General features: G+C 44.5%; 1 protein-coding gene across 1 annotated transcript in view; it reads right to left on the bottom strand.

The window, feature by feature from the left end:
* LOC126188755 (sodium-coupled monocarboxylate transporter 1-like) overlaps window positions 1–14,960 on the bottom strand; it is a 244,087-nt gene extending 229,127 nt beyond the window's left edge. The window contains exon 1 of the mRNA XM_049930365.1: window positions 14,926–14,960. The gene's annotated coding sequence lies outside the window, so the exon portion shown is untranslated. The remainder of the gene's footprint in view (window positions 1–14,925) is intronic.
* Window positions 14,961–16,657: the final 1,697 nt, after the last annotated feature.

Here is a 16,657-nt window from a genome sequence, read left to right as displayed (position 1 = left end):
CGCGAAAAGCCGCATGGAACTTCCGACACTATCTACTAGGTCATTTATATATATTGTGAAAAGCAATGGTCCCATAACACTCCCCTGTGGCACGCCAGAGGTTACTTTAACGTCTGTAGACGTCTCTCCGTTGATAACAACATGCTGTGTTCTGTTTGCTAAAAACTCTTCAATCCAGCCACACAGCTGGTCTGATATTCCGTAGGCTCTTACTCTGTTTATCAGGCGACAGTGCGGAACTGTATCGAACGCCTTCCGGAAGTCAAGAAAAATAGCATCTACCTGGGAGCCCGTATCTAATATTTTCTGGGTCTCATGAACAAATAAAGCGAGTTGGGTTTCACACGATCGCTGTTTACGGAATCCATGTTGATTCCTACATAGTAGATTCTGAGTTTCCAAAAACGACATGATACTCGAGCAAAAGACATGTTCTAAAATTCTACAACAGATCGACGTCAGAGATATAGGTCTATAGTTTTGCGCACCTGCTCGACGACCCTTCTTGAAGACTGGGACTACCTGTGCTCTTTTCCAATCATTTGGAACCTTCTGTTCCTCTAGAGACTTGCGGTACACGGCTGTTAGAAGGGGGGCAAGTTCTTTCGCGTACTCTGTGTAGAATCGAATTGGTATCCCGTCAGGTCCAGTGGACTTTCCTCTGTTGAGTGATTCCAGTTGCTTTTCTATTCCTTGGACACTTATTTCGATGTCAGCCATTTTTTCGTTGGTGCGAGGATTTAGAGAAGGAACTGCAGTGCGGTCTTCCTCTGTGAAACAGCTTTGGAAAAAGGTGTTTAGTATTTCAGCTTTACGCTTGTCATCCTCTGTTTCAATGCCATCATCATCCCGGAGTGTCTGGACATGATGTTTCGAGCCACTTACTGATTTAACGTAAGACCAGAACTTCCTAGGATTTTCTGTCAAGTCGGTACCTAGTATTTTGCTTTCGAATTCACTGAACGCTTCACGCATAGCCCTCCTTACGCTAACTTTGACATCGTTTAGCTTCTGTTTGTCTGAGAGGTTTTGGCTGCGTTTAAACTTGGAGTGACCTGCATGCAGGTGCGAAAGATATGGTTCCAATAGCTCTGAGCACTATGGGATTTCACTTCTGAGATCAGTCCCCTAGAACTTACAGCTACTTAAACCTAACTAACCTAAGGACATCACACATATGCCCGCGGCAGGATTCGGACCTGCGACCGTAGCGGTCGCGCGGTTCCTGACTATAGCGCCTAGAACCGCTCAACCACCCCGGCCGTCCGGTGCGAAAGACTCCGAGGACACACGTATTTACGTATGCTCCACTCCCCCTCCTAAAGCACTGGATCTATTTGAAACAAATTTGGTGCACATAACAATTACAGTTTGGGAAGAAATACAGGTAGGGGTGGGAGTGGGGGGGGGGATAAAAACCACCTAACACCCATTGGGCGTGGGTGCCGTAGGAGGAGGTGGACTTAGGGAGAAGATGAGATGGACAGACTGAGTAAGAGGAGATGAACAGGAAGATATGGGGTGGAAGGAGTTAGAGAGGGGTAAGAGCATTTTGACAGAGTGAGAAGAAACTGGACAGATATAGGGGAGGATGAGTTGGAGAGAGAGTGGGAGAAGTTCGGAGATAGGCGGAAAGAGGGGGATGAAGATCTGGACGGAGAGAAGGAGTAGAGGAGATTGACAGCAGGAAGAGGAGGATATGGGGTACAGGAGATGGGTGGTGAAGGAGATTGACAGAGAGAATGAGGAGGCGATGGATAGAGACAGTGAGGAAGAGAATATGGACAGAGAAGGGATACATAGATCGATAGAAGAGAGTAGATGAAATGGAAGGGGATGTGAAAGGCAGGTAGAAGAGGGAGACGGTGTGAGGTGGAAGACGCTGAGTGCGAGAGGAAGTAGGGGGAGGAGGGACATGTTTAGAAGAGGGATATGGAAGAGGGAATGTTAAAGTAAATTAGCATCCTGTTATCACTGCGTTTCAGATAAAAGTAGCTTTAACCTGTATGTACCGAATGTATATCAGCCTTCGTAAGATTTTTTTTAGACAAACTAATAAAATCCCAAAAAGTACATTATTCTTACGTAAAATGGAAATTAGTTTTCAGTTAATTGAACATTTTTTGGCAAAAATTATAAAAGAAATATGGATACTAACATTCTGCTGTACACAACCAGACCAGACTACTGTAGCAAACAGCATATCTGGAGTAACTTGATATCGGTGTACAGTAGATGCATTTTAGCTGCACCAGGCAACATAGTTGTGCTTTCGGCCGGGCCACTGAACGTTCCATCCAGATGGGCTCATTCACAGGCTGGCCATGCGTACTGTCAACAATGTATTCGACACGGTTCATGAGACTTCAGCTAGAATCGATAAACCATCGGAAATTTGAAAGGGAAGGTCAGAAAGGGAAACAGCATTTCATGAGAGAAAAAATTACGCAAAGACTAATTTTCTAGATACAGGCGAAAACGAGTGAGAGAATGAGCATTCCTGTCATTTTAATGCTCGCGTAGTACTTTGTGGAATACTGGTAATGCTGAGTGCACACTTCGGTTTTATATTGTGTAAATTGTGATTTTATCGAAATTATGAGAGTTTATAGTTCTAAAAATTAATATCATGACGCTGGAATTTCTGAATTTCTGTATGAAAGCTTTTCAGATGCTATTAATCTGGAATGCAATTCCCTAGGTATTATGATTGAGTAATGCCCACATTCATATCGATACCTTTTCTTCCGGAACGTCTTTGTGTTTAGTTACCTAGTTACCATTTCCATGGCGCCTCGAGCAGGTTTTATGCGTATACGCAACTCGCGTGCGAAGTAGTGAGAGACGGGAGAACTAAGGAATGAAGAGATACGCTTGAAGTTCTCTACGGTTAGATAGTGCGATAACAAATATCTCAGCAGGCAGTTTAGCTGAACAGGGATGGATATCTCTAAAAAGGCCAATCACAGAAACTGGAATGAAAACCGTAGGTATAAAAACGTTAACAGCGAAGAAACAATGGATAACACACAAATACTTCAGTTGCTGGATGTACGAGTAAAAATGATGTGTAACAAATAGGAAGTGCAGGGAAACTAAGACGAAATGGCTGTATTAAAAATGTGTAGAAATCGAAAAAGAAATGATTGTTGGAAGGACTGACTCAGCATGTAGAAAAGTCAAAACAAGAGTGTTAACATTAAGAATGCAATGAAAATTCCATTGCTAAAAGCAGAGGAGAGAGCGGATAGGTGAATATAGCACATTGAAGGCTTCTCTGAGGGAGAACGCCTGTCTGATGTGATGGAAAAGGAAATAGGAGTTTATATAGAAGAGATAGGAGATCCAATATTAGAAATGGAATTTTAAAGAACTTTGGAAGACTTAAAAACAAATAGGACAGAAGGGACAGATAACATTGCATCAGAATTTCTAAACTCGTTGAGTAAAGTGGCAAAAAAACGATTATTCACGTTGGCTTGTAGAGTGTATGAGACTGGCTATATATCATCAGTTTTCCGGGAAACGTCTTTTACACAAATCCGAAGGCAGCAACAACAAGTGCGAAAATTACCGTACAATCAGCTTAACAGTTCATGCATCCATGATGCTGACAATAATGATATACACTCCTGGAAATTGAAATAAGAACACCGTGAATTCATTGTCCCAGGAAAGGGAAACTTTATTGACACATTCCTGGGGTCAGATACATCACATGATCACACTGACAGAACCACAGGCACATAGACACAGGCAACAGAGCATGCACAATGTCGGCACTAGTACAGTGTATATCCACCTTTCGCAGCAATGCACGCTGCTATTCTCCCATGGAGACGATCGTAGAGATGCTGGATGTAGTCCTGTGGAACGGCTTGCCATGCCATTTCCACCTGGCGCCTCCGTTGGACCAGCGTTCGTGCTGGACGTGCAGACAGCGTGAGACGACGCTTCATCCAGTCCCAAACATGCTCAATGGGGGACAGATCCGGAGATCTTGCTGGCCAGGGTAGTTGACTTACACCTTCTAGAGCACGTTGGGTGGCACGGGATACATGCGGACGTGCATTGTCCTGTTGGAACAGCAAGTTCCCTTGCCGGTCTAGGAATGGTAGAACCATGGGTTCCATGATGGTTTGGATGTACCGTGCACTATTCAGTGTCCCCTCGACGATCACCAGTGGTGTACGGCCACTGTAGGAGATCGCTCCCCACACCATGATGCCGGGTGTTGGCCCTGTGTGCCTCGGTCGTATGCAGTCCTGATTGTGGCGCTCACCTGCACGGCGCCAAACACGCATACGACCATCATTGGCACAGAAGCGACTCTCATCGCTGAAGACGACACGTCTCCATTCGTCCCTCCATTCACGCCTGTCGCGACACCACTGGAGGCGGGCTGCACGTTGTTGGGGCGTGAGCGGAAGACGGCCTAACGGTGTGCGGGACCGTAGCACAGCTTCATGGAGACGGTTGCGAATGGTCCTCGCCGATACCCCAGGAGCAACAGTGTCCCTAATTTGCTGGGAAGTGGCGGTGCGGTCCCCTACGGCACTGCGTAGGATCCTACGGTCTTGGCGTGCATCCGTGCGTCGCTGCGGTCCGGTCCCAGATCGACGGGCACGTGCACCTTCCGCCGACCACTGGCGACAACATCGATGTACTGTGGAGACCTCACGCCCCACGTGTTGAGCAATTCGGCGGTACGTCCACCCGGCCTCCCGCATGCCCACTATACGCCCTCGCTCAAAGTCCGTCAACTGCACATACGGTTCACGTCCACGCTGTCGCGGCATGCTACCAGTGTTAAAGACCGCGATGGAGCTCCGTATGCCACGGCAAACTGGCTGACACTGACGGCGGCGGTGCACAAATGCTGCGCAGCTAGCGCCATTCGACGGCCAACACCGCGGTTCCTGGTGTGTCCGCTGTGCCGTGCGTGTGATCATTGCTTGTACAGCCCTCTCGCAGTGTCCGGAGCAAGTATGGTGGGTCTGACACACCGGTGTCAATGTGTTCTTTTTTCCATTTCCAGGAGTGTAGATGATGATCAGTTTGGCTTTAGGAAAGGTAAAGGAACAAGTGAGGCAGTTCTTATGTTACGGTTGATAACAGAAGCAGGACTAAAGAAAAATCAAGGCCCGATCATAGGATTTGTCGACCTGGGAAAAGATTTCGGCGATGTAAAATGGTGCAAAGTATTCGAAATTCTGAGAAAAATTGCGGAAAGTGGTAGGGAGAGACGAGTAATGTATAACATGTAGCCGCGCGTGATTAGCCAAGCGGTCTAGGCGTTACAGTCATGGACTGCGTTGTTGGCCCCGGTGGAGGTTCGAGTCCTTCCTCGGGCAGGGGTGTGTGTGTTTGTCCTTAGGATAATTTAGGTTAAGTAGTGTGTAAGCTTAGAGAGTGATGACCTCAGCAGTAAAGTCTCATAAGATTTCACACACATTTGAACATTTGAACATTATTACATGTACATTAGTCTAGAGGGAATAATAATAGGAATGGAACACCAAAAACTAAGTGTTCGGATTAAGAAGGGTGTAAGACAGGGAGATAGCCTTTCGCCCTACTGTTCAATCTGTACATAGAAGAAGCAGTGGTGAAAATAAAAAGAAAGATTCAAAAGTGAAATCAAAATTCAAGATGAAAGGATATCAATAATAAGAGTCACTGATGACATTGCTATCGTGAGTCAAAGTGAAGACGAACTTCGGGATCTGTTGAATGGAATGAAGAAGTTAATGGGTACAGGATCTCGTCTGAGAAAACGAAGGGTGACGAAAGTAATAACAAGCAGCAGAAATCAGAACAGCGAGAAACTTAACATCGGGATACTGGTGACGAAGTAGCCAGTTTACGGAGTTCTGCTACGTAGGCAGCAAAATAACTCGTGATGGACGGAGCAAGGAGAACACCCAAAGCAAACTAGCACTGACAAAAGGGACATTCCTGGCCAAAAGAAGTCTACTTGCATCAGACATAGGGTCTTAATTTGAGGAAGAAATTCCTGAGAATATACAATTTGAGTACTGCATTGTGTAGTACTGAAACACGGAATGTGGGAAAACCCGAACAGAAGAGAATCGAGGAATTTGATATGCAGCGCTACAGATTTATGTTGAAAGTTATGTGGACTGATAAAGTAAAGAATGACGAGGTTCTGAGCAGAATCGGAGAGGAAAGAAATATATGGGAAACACTAACAAGAAGAAGGGACAGTATTATAGGACATCTATTAGGGCAATAGGGAATAACTTCCATGGTACTAGAGGGAGATATAGAGGGTAAAACTGTAGAGGAACACATGGATTGGAATACATCTAGAAAATAATTGAGGACGGAGAATGCCTGTGCCACTCTGAGATGAAGAGGTTGTCGCAGGCGCAGCACAAGGAGAGGAATGTGTGACGGACCACATCAAACCAGTGATTGAAGACTGCATGCGCCCTAGCGGGCCATAATCTAGAGTTGGACTAGACCTATTTCCTGCTGACTTAACTGGTGGAAGTGGCTATAAACAAACACCGTCCTTAATACTCCTAGGCATGGCGCAGGAATAACAGTGAGCAGTTCTTGTGTGTGGTTAAGTGTCTGGGGCAATACATGAAAACCTTTGTTCTTGTGTCTGATATTCTCACTCTTATTCATCTTATGATACTGGCCGTTGTTTTGGTTGGAGTCCTTAATGTGGATCAGCACTCCAGTAATAAGAACGAGCCCGAAATATTTATGCGTTTGTAAGAGGGCTTCCATTTTACTTAGCTCTGTTTGGAAGTACATGGCCTAGAAAGAATTGCTTTCACCTACACTATCGATGTGTATTTTCTGTGTTTAGTACCTTCACATTATCCATAAATTATTTTAAATTATCGTCTGTTAATCCTGATCTAGAAGGATTTGTCGTTTAGGTTTAGGTTTCTTTTTTTCTGCGAATACGTGGGGATATGGAGGGATAAAATTGTCTCGAGCTTCCAGCGGAGTCAAATGGTTTAAAATCCAGAAGTTTTCGTCCGAGTGCTCTTCAGCCAGTGTCAAATGGTGACTTTCTTTTGATTCTTGCTACAGCCCGTACACAGACGCACTGCCTTCTGTAACGTCGCCATTGCTCGCTAAAGCGCGTATATGGTAATGTTTTTGTTGCGCGCCCACTTTAGCCTTCCTATGACAGGTCCCCAGGCCATTCTTAACAGGATGCAGTCGTCTTTATTGAGATGTTTATCTCGATCGTCTCGCTGATTTCTCAACGTACCGAAGGCGGAAACATCTCTCGTGTTCTACACACCATTTTTTTGGGATATCGTTCTAAATGTAGCGATCGAGACAAAAGTTCGTGAGAACACGGAGAACACCCTCAATAAAGACGGCGGCCGGTAGCTAAACTCGGCTTGGGTCCCGGCCATCGGAAGACTGAATCGGGCGCGCAAAGAAAACTTTACCTTATGTGTCATTGCAGCGATCGCTAGTGACGTCACAGAAGGCAGGGGCGCCGTGTGATGGTGGCAGCAGCAACCAAAAGACAGACACCAGCTGTCAATCGCCGAAAAGCACCCGGCCGAAAATTCATGGATTAATCCATTTGACGCAGATGGAAGATCGAGAGAACATTATAATTTTTTCCCCTGTCATGTAACTTTGATCTAGAAAGATATACCTTCACCTGCACTGCTGGTGCGCGTCCTCTCCGAATTTAGGGATCTTTAATGTTTTTAATCGTCATTTAATACTAAAGTGTCCACTGTGCGCAGTAATTTGTTATATAAATTCTACTCTGTTAACAGCACGTATTGGCGGATCAAACGGACTCATTTGTCTACCCTCACTTTCCCTGGCGTGGCTGGAGGCCCGCGTGCTATTTTCCATTTACATGTTATGTAAATTTAATGCATTTTTGTGTGTATGTTCTACAATATGAAATGAATAGAGAAACCCTTCCGACCAGGGGCTGAGCTTAAGCCAGTTATCATTCATTGGTTAACACATGTGTTTCATGCCTGTATCTTCTTTGGATTTTCTCTAGTGAATAATTTCTTATGCTTGTCGATTGGCTAATGCACACTTTCTTATTTTAAAGCCTGTATAGAAGTTGTTTACTCTTTTACCTCGGAAGTCTTATTTTTTTAATGTTTAAGGTTTATGCACTTTGTGGTGTTTGTAATATTTATTTCAAACTAGCCCAAACTATTGTTGGACCCAGTAACTATGCCTGGGCCGAATTTCCAGTGTTTATAGAGCTCAAGGAGCTGGTTTGGTTTGTTTTAAAAGAAGAAATTCTTTCTGCCATTATAGACAGAGTAAGTCCAGTTTTTTATTTGGGCTGTTTCCTTGAGATTAATGATTCATAACTGTTTGCATTGAACATGGCATCTGCGTCAGATAAGTATTGCTCATCTCATTGATAATAAATTTGGCCTCCGAAATAAATAAATAGGTTGAAAGGATTATTTTCTTAATGCTCAGCACCTTACCACTGTCAGATACTAGCTCCCTACCGTCCCAATGCTAAATCGATAGTCTAATCACTAGCAGGCCAAGCTAACCACTACCATTATGTGAAAACTTATTGTATATGTTATTGTAGATATTATCAAAATCATAATTGTCTGTGCCAAATTAAAATTCTGAGTGACAGCAAGTTAAATCTGTGATAGGGAGGTGTGAGGACGGGACGACTGCAACTAACTACGTATTCGTCCTTTTGCAGGATCAGGACCGAACCCTGGACCAGAGCCTGGTGTGAGTAAAAGGAACGTCGTGTGGTAGTCGTGGCATTCATGATGAAAGGAACTAAAGTTGTCACTCTGAAAGGTGTCACGGAATCATTTCCATACATTTTTGAACGCCAGTGACTGTTTCAGTTTTTATTACAATTTCGGCCTTAGGCCATTATGAAGTGCAGATATTACGGCTACTTGATAATGGCCTAAGGCCGAAATTGCAATAGTGTAATAAAAACGTATAACAGTCACTGGCGTAAACATGATGTCCTTCAAAAAGTTTTGTATGACTGTGAATCCCAGCTACAAGAAGTATACTTCCGTATACTGTATGTTTTCCTACGAAGATAAAAGTTACGATATCGTGCACGAGGTTAGAAGATTTAAAAAGGGAAGTGGGTAGGTTAAAGTTAGATGTAGCTGGAATTAGTAAATTCTGGTGGCAGGAGGAACAGGACTTCTGACGTCTGGTTGAATGAATACAGGATTATAAATACAAAATGAAATAGGGCTAATGCAGACGAAGGTTTGATAATGAATAATAAAATAAGAATGCGGGTAAACTACTGTGAGCAATATATTGAACGTACTAGAGTAGCCAATACACCACACCGTAGCCGGCCGGACTGGCCGAGCGGTTCTACGTGCTTCAGTCTGGAACCGCGCGACCGCTGCGGTCACAGGTTCGAATCCTTCATCGGGCATGGATGTGTGTGATGTCCTTAGGTTAGTTAGGTTTAAATAGTTCTAAGTTCTAGGGGACTGATGACCTCAGATGTAAAGTCCCATAGTGCTCAGTGCCATTTGAACCACACCGCAGTACATGTTTACATGCTAAGTAGCTCCGGAAATGATGAAGAGACTGAAGAAATGTATGAGGAGATCAAAGAAATTATTCGTGTTGTTAACGGAGACGAAAATTTAATTGCGATGGTATGCCTGAATTCGGTAGCAGGAAAAGAAAGATAAGGGATAGTTACAAGTGAATTTGGATTCTGGGAAAGGAATGAAAGAGTAAGCTGCCTGCTACAATTTGTCACAGAGCGTAATTTAATCATCGCTAATACTTGGTTTAACAAGGGAAGAAGTTCAGGTGAAAGAGACCTGGAGATACCGGAATATTTGATTATATAATAGTAAGACAGAATTTCGAAAGGTAGGTATTGAGACGCATTCTGGGAAATCAGAGGATCGCCAGTTTGGTATGCAGGGGTTGGGGTTGTGCGTGGGTGGGGGATGGATGTGTGCGGGGGAGCGGGGGGTGGCGGTCGATGGGTGCGGGGAGAGGGAGGGGTGGAGGTTTAGGTTCTTATTCTGTAAGGACATGGTCGATTTTCTTATTATTGTGTGGTGTGCACACCCGTGAACCACACTTCTTGCTTGTATCGTGTGTGCTTAGGCCAAGCAGAACCCTTGTAAGTTATATCCATTGTCCGCAGCTGCAAGAACGCACGCTGCAGGAATGAGACTGCGTGTAGAGTGACCTGATCTGGACAGGATAGTACAGTATGCGCTGTTCTAAAAACATTTTCATGATTGCAGCTACGTGTGAATTATAACTGTGACTGACCTGAACAGGTTCAAGCGACGTAAATAAATTAAATTAATCGACACTTCCGAAATGATGCCACCTCGTTGGAGGTACGAGTCCTCCCTCGGGCACGGGTGTGTATGTGTTGTCCTTAGTGTAATTTATTTTAAGTTAGATTAAGTAACGGGTAAGCCTAGGGACCGATGACTTCAGCAGTTTGGTCCCATAGTCCTTACCACAAATTTCCAATTTCCAAGTGTTGTCAGTCAAATTTTCCATCTGTGTACATACGTAGTATCGGCAACTGCCGTATCAATAATTTATCAATATTGGTCTATGCATGCATCTGTTGAAATATGTGATTTCAATAATATACACGTTTCGTTTTATTCATTTAAAACAACATCAATGGTAGGATTTTCTATTCTGTTTCCTAATTTTAACGTGGATGCGATTTCTGCATCACTTCGTTTCTTGAATTTTACCATTCAGGAGTGGAGCTGTAAATGAAACTCTGAAACCATAGCCAGTTCAAGGACCAGCGTGGAGCAGAAGGGAGTGAACTGTAAGATTAGTTGCCTCTCGCTCACAGGCTCTTTTATGAGGTGCCTACTGCACATGTCATTGCTCCCCTGCCCAACGCAAACTGGAAGTCTGTGCGAATCATTTTTAACAAACTTGCCGGTTTGACTTACATCGATCGTTTGAACTGCTATATTACGCCAAGAATACTGCGGATTTATTAATTCATTTATTCATTTATTTTGTTTTTCAGCACACGTTAACCGGATGTATTTATTCCTACAAGTATCTAATAGTCTACTAAAAAATACCACTTCCTTTGTCTGATTAGCTTGTTGAAGTGTTATAGCATCCCCAAAGTACCCTTATTGATAACAGCGAACGGCCTTGCTACACTGGTAACATTAGTTCTCGTCAGATCAGCGAAGTTATGTGCTGTCAGACAGCACTGGAAGCTGGATGGATGAGTGACCGGGTCTGCCCAGTGCGGTTGCCATAAAGTTTGCACTCAGCCCTTGTGATGCCAGTTGAGGAGCTACTTGATTAAGTAGTAGTGGCTCCAATCGCGGGAAGTGACAACTGTCGGGAGAGCGATATGATGACCACGTGTCCTTCGATGTCCACATTCAGGCTAAAGACGACACGGCGGTAGGTCGGTACAATTGAGTTTTCCGAAGCCTGTTCGAATGGACTTTACTGGTTGTAAATTCTACTTTATACCCATTTTGATAATCAGCATAGTATATGAGTGTGTATTCTTTACTTTGGGCCTATTTTGAAAGGGGGATTTCATACGATTCAGCACAGCACGAAGTGCAGCTGGTTCATACATAAATAAGTGGCATGAATCATTGTGAATAACCAAGTCTGTCGTTGTAGACTTTCTGTAACTGTCAAAACTGATTTCATTTCTTTAAAGTCAGTAAGAGGTCCAAAAATAGTGAAGTGCTATCCTCTGTTGCTGTAAGGTAAACTCTACATTTTGATGTTGACCTTTCAAGTGCAACAGAAACTTAACACATCATCCGTATATATGTGTTCGATAGAAGTAACCTACCAGCATGCTGAGGAAATTTTGCGTGAGGTCTCGTTCAAAATATATCACGAAAAGGTTAGCCAAGATAAAGGCGTGTAGTGGATCAATGACCAAACATTCCCCTAGCGAACAAAATTCGTTTTCAAATGGAAAATAATGAGAAGTTAGGACGATCTTTAATAAGACCAATACTTCCTTTACCTTCATTGATGGTCAATGGCAGAAAGTGTGTAGATTCTCGGCAATAAGTTTTTTAACCTGATGTGTTGCTATAATGGAGTATTGTTTTTACCATCATTGTCATCACACGTGTCCCAGTTGCAGCAGATAAATCCTGTCAGTTTATAATAAGTTGGTTCCCATTTTAATGTTAAATTAAGTGGATGCCTGAAATGATTATCCAAATAGCCGGCAAGTGACCTTTCAGTCTCATAGCCCACCTCCCCAAATTGCGATCACTATTCGGCGTAACGGGTAGGATTTGTGGAGGTTTACTCTTCAACGTAATGTAGATGCACTCATATGCGTATTTAACACACTGTAAAAATTTGCTAGGAAAAAATTTAGATGTAATGAAAACTTTTTGCTGTAAAATCCTTTCCACATTTTGATATGTTATTCAGTTCGAAATATTTTGGTGTTTTACTTATGCCATCAGATTCTGAAATTACTACTGCTGTTTTACTTTTGTCCGCCTGCACAATCAGTTCCCTTTGTTGAAACAATTTACCATCAACAGATCTTAAAATGAATCAGTCAGAATTCGTACATTCAGTTTCCTCATTTCCTTCTTCCCTAGGCAATTGGAACTACTGTCTTGCACAATGTCCACCGTTAACTATACTATTAGATACATTTTTCAAAGTTGGTTTTAGGTTACAGTACAGTTCCATTTTCTTACAGACACTGGCACACGCAGTGAATGGGCATGATATCGATTCTATGTACCCGGCAACAATCTTAGACGATATTGCATTAAGCTCATTCTCAATTTCTGAGCTAGATTTCGTTCGTCCAGTTTTATTTATTTATTTATTGTTTAGATAAAGACAGTATTCTCAGAATGGAAACGCCTTAACTAAGGACTTGGGTTCACCTTATGATGGATTAATGGAACAATTTCTGGGTGTTTAAGTCTTCAAATAATCAACTACAACCGTACAAAAATTGCAGTACGGTTTATAATGATATTTCAATCCTTAAATACACTCCTGGAATTCATTGTACGCGCCGAGGCCTGTCTTTCTCGTAGGCCTCGGTCCCGCGGCGTGCTTTATCTGTCATGAGGTGCCCATTCACTTCCCGCGCACGGGTCGTTTCGTCCCTCTCTCATTGGTGTCAGAGGCCACAATCGCGGCTATATAAGCGGAAAACTGTGTCAGCGCTAGTTTGAACTTGAAGTGCCACCGCCACACCTTCAACCTGTTCGCCGATGATGTCACTGCAGTGATGTCATTCTACAATAGAACAATTTTACCTTTGTATTGTATTGCATTGTATGTTTACCGGGGACCTAGAAACGACGGAGAGGCTCCGTCCCCGCCGCAGCCGCAGTGGTCCACAACCCCACGACGACTACCGCAGTCCACTTCACACCGAATCCAGGGTTATTAAGCGGTTCGGGTCCAGGAAGGGGAAACTTTATTGACACATTCCTGCGGTCAGATACATCACATGATCACACTGACAGAACCACAGGCACATAGACACAGGCAACAGAGCATGCACAATGTCGGCACTAGTACAGTGTATATCCACGTTTCGCAACAATGCAGGCTTCTATTCTCCCATGGAGACGATCGTAGAGATGCTGGATGTAGTCCTGTGGAACGGCTTGCCATGCCATTTCCACCTGGCGCCTCAGTTGGACCAGCGTTCGTGCTGGACGTGCAGACCGCGTGAGACGATGCTTCATCCAGTCCCAAACATGCTCAATGGGGGACAGATCCGGAGATCTTGCTGGCCAGGGTAGTTGACTTACACCTTCTAGAGCACGTTGGGTGGCACGGGATACATGCGGACGTGCATTGTCCTGTTGGAACAGCAAGTTCCCTTGCCGGTCTAGGAATGGTAGAACCATGGGTTCGATGACGGTTTGGATGTACCGTGCACTATTCAGTGTCCCCTCGACGATCACCAGTGGTGTACGGCCAGTGTAGGAGATCGCTCCCCACACCATGATGCATACGACCATCATTGGCACCAAGGCAGAAGCGACTCTCATCGCTGAAGACGACACGTCTCCATTCGTCCCTCCATTCACGCCTGTCGCGACACCACTGGAGGCGGGCTGCACGATGTTGGGGCGTGAGCGGAAGACGGCCTAACGGTGTGCGGGACCGTAGCACAGCTTCATGGAGACGGTTGCGAATGGTCCTCGCCGATACCCCAGGAGCAACAGTGTCCCTAATTTGCTGGGAAGTGGCGGTGCGGTCCCCTACGGCACTGCGTAGGATCCTACGGTCTTGGCGTGCATCCGTGCGTCGCTGCGGTCCGGTCCCAAGTCGACGGGCACGTGCACCTTCCGCCGACCACTGGCGACAACATCGATGTACTGTGGAGACCTCACGCCCCACGTGTTGAGCAATTCGGCGGTACGTCCACCCGGCCTCCCGCATGCCCACTATAAGCCCTCGCTCAAACTCCGTCAACTGCACATACGGTTCACGTCCACGCTGTCGCGGCATGCTACCAGTGTTAAAGTCTGTGATGGAGCTCCGTATGCCACGGCAAACTGGCTGACACTGACGGCGGCGGTGCACAAATGCTGCGCAGCTAGCGCCATTCGACGGCCAACACCGCGGTTCCTGGTGTGTCCGCTGTGCCGTGCGTGTGATCATTGCTTGTACAGCCCTCTCGAAGTGTCCGGAGCAAGTATGGTGGGTCTGACACACCGGTGTCGATGTGTTCTTTTTTCCATTTCCCGGAGTGTATGTAAGTTACAGCTGAATATGCGTCCGTAACGAGGTCGTATGGTAATTTAAAACAAGTTTACGGGGTAGCAGCGGCCTTTTCATTCATCGCAACCTTCACCACCTGCGGATGCCTTGCTTGTAATACCATTTGTGTTACAGGTTACTTGACCACGGGCTGCCTTGCAAAATGGTCCTTACCTCGGTGCCTGATTTTGAAAGGAAATGTTGACAGGGCGGCGGTGACAGCAGTGCAGCAGGACTGTTGATTTCGGCGGCTGCGTCTCCTCAGCCGGTCGACGTCCCTGGTGCAAGTGCAGAGCTACCTGGCGGCTGTGCCGTGGCTGTTTGAGCAGCAACGGCGACTCCCGTGCGGAGCATTTTATAATCTCCCGGCGAGCCTTGAGCTGTCGGCGGCACGCTCCGTCTGCTGATGTTTACGATAGGAGCTTTCCACTACAACGACTACGAGTATGAGGAAAGAAATGCCGAAAATGCGGTCATTCACACGTCTTCCGTAATCTCTTGCCACTGTGCGCTACACGACTCAGCTCTTTCGATGCTGTAACTGTCCTTTCACGCGTTCGTCCTCATCCTATCACGAATCATAAGGGGTGAGAACGCTTACAGGTCGACCGCAGAAGTAATTCCTGTTATACACGCAAGACAAAATACACTTTCAGACAAAAAAAAAAACGACGCACCACGAAGGAATAATCCCAATAGGGTAACCCGAATAGACGGAAATTAATAATATATATGTAAGGAAATTAGGACAATTGCAGAGAAAATGGATGATTTATTTAAGGGGGGTAGGACGTCAAACGGGCCGACTTGGAGCAGGAGAGCCACCACAGGACATTTTATTTTCTACTGTCTATACTTTTACAAATAAATTCATAAAACTTTGTCAGCATGACCAGGAAGGATTCAGGATTCACGCTCATAGCAGTGGAAGTGCAACAACATAACAAAATTAATTTCTTTTAGATATGAAATTTGGTCATTTTTTCACTTACTGTTGGCTGCATTTGTTGCTATAGGTGCATTTTTCTTCACAAGTAAGAGAGATTCTTTGATGACTTTTGCACAGCATACAAATAATACTTACAGGTGTATGAAACTCTAGAATTTTCCAAATCTATTAAAAACTGTGGTAAAAATTGAGGCAATTATCTACAAAATTTGATTTTTTTCTGAACATAAAGTTTAAAACGTAACAGCTCATCTGTTCATCAGTTAAATAGATTCTAGAGTTTCAGACACCTATAAGTATAATTTGTATGCTGTGCAAAATTCATCGAACAGTCTCTCTTACTTATGAAGAAAAGTATACCTAGAGCAACAAATGCAGCCAACAGTAAGTGAAAAAATGATCAAATTTCATATCTAAAAAAAATTTATTTTGTCATGTATTTGAACTTCCGCTGCTACGAGTGTGAATCCTGAATCCTTCCCTGTCATGCTGACAAAGTTTTATGAATTTACTTGTAAAACTATAGACAGTGGAAATTAAAATGTCCTGTGGTGCCTCTCCTGCTCCAAGTCGGCCCGTTTGACGTCCTACCCCTCTTAAGAGAAACGGCTTCCCAATTTTAGCAAGTCAGTAGCGAGTTGATCCATCTACATTTCATATGCAAACAATCATTCGACTTCTCATTGACTGATAAGAGTTGTCCAATTGGTGAGCTGGTTCGAGGGCCATGCCTATAATGCTCCAAACGTTCTCAGTTGGGACATATCCTGGACCTTGCTGTCAAGGGTAGAGTTTGGCAAATACAAGCAGCAGAAGCCCACGCCGTGTGCGGGCGTGCATTATCTTACCAAAATGTAAGGCCAGGATGGCTTGTGATGAATGGCAGCAAAATGGGACGTACAGTATCGTCGTCTCACCACCGTGCTCTAAGGGTGCTGCGGATGACAACCGAAGTGG

The sequence above is a fragment of the Schistocerca cancellata genome, chromosome 5 (genome assembly GCF_023864275.1).
Source record: "Schistocerca cancellata isolate TAMUIC-IGC-003103 chromosome 5, iqSchCanc2.1, whole genome shotgun sequence".
In the NCBI taxonomy this organism is placed as follows: Eukaryota; Metazoa; Arthropoda; class Insecta; order Orthoptera; family Acrididae; genus Schistocerca; species Schistocerca cancellata.
This window is presented reverse-complemented; position numbering and strand designations above follow the sequence as displayed.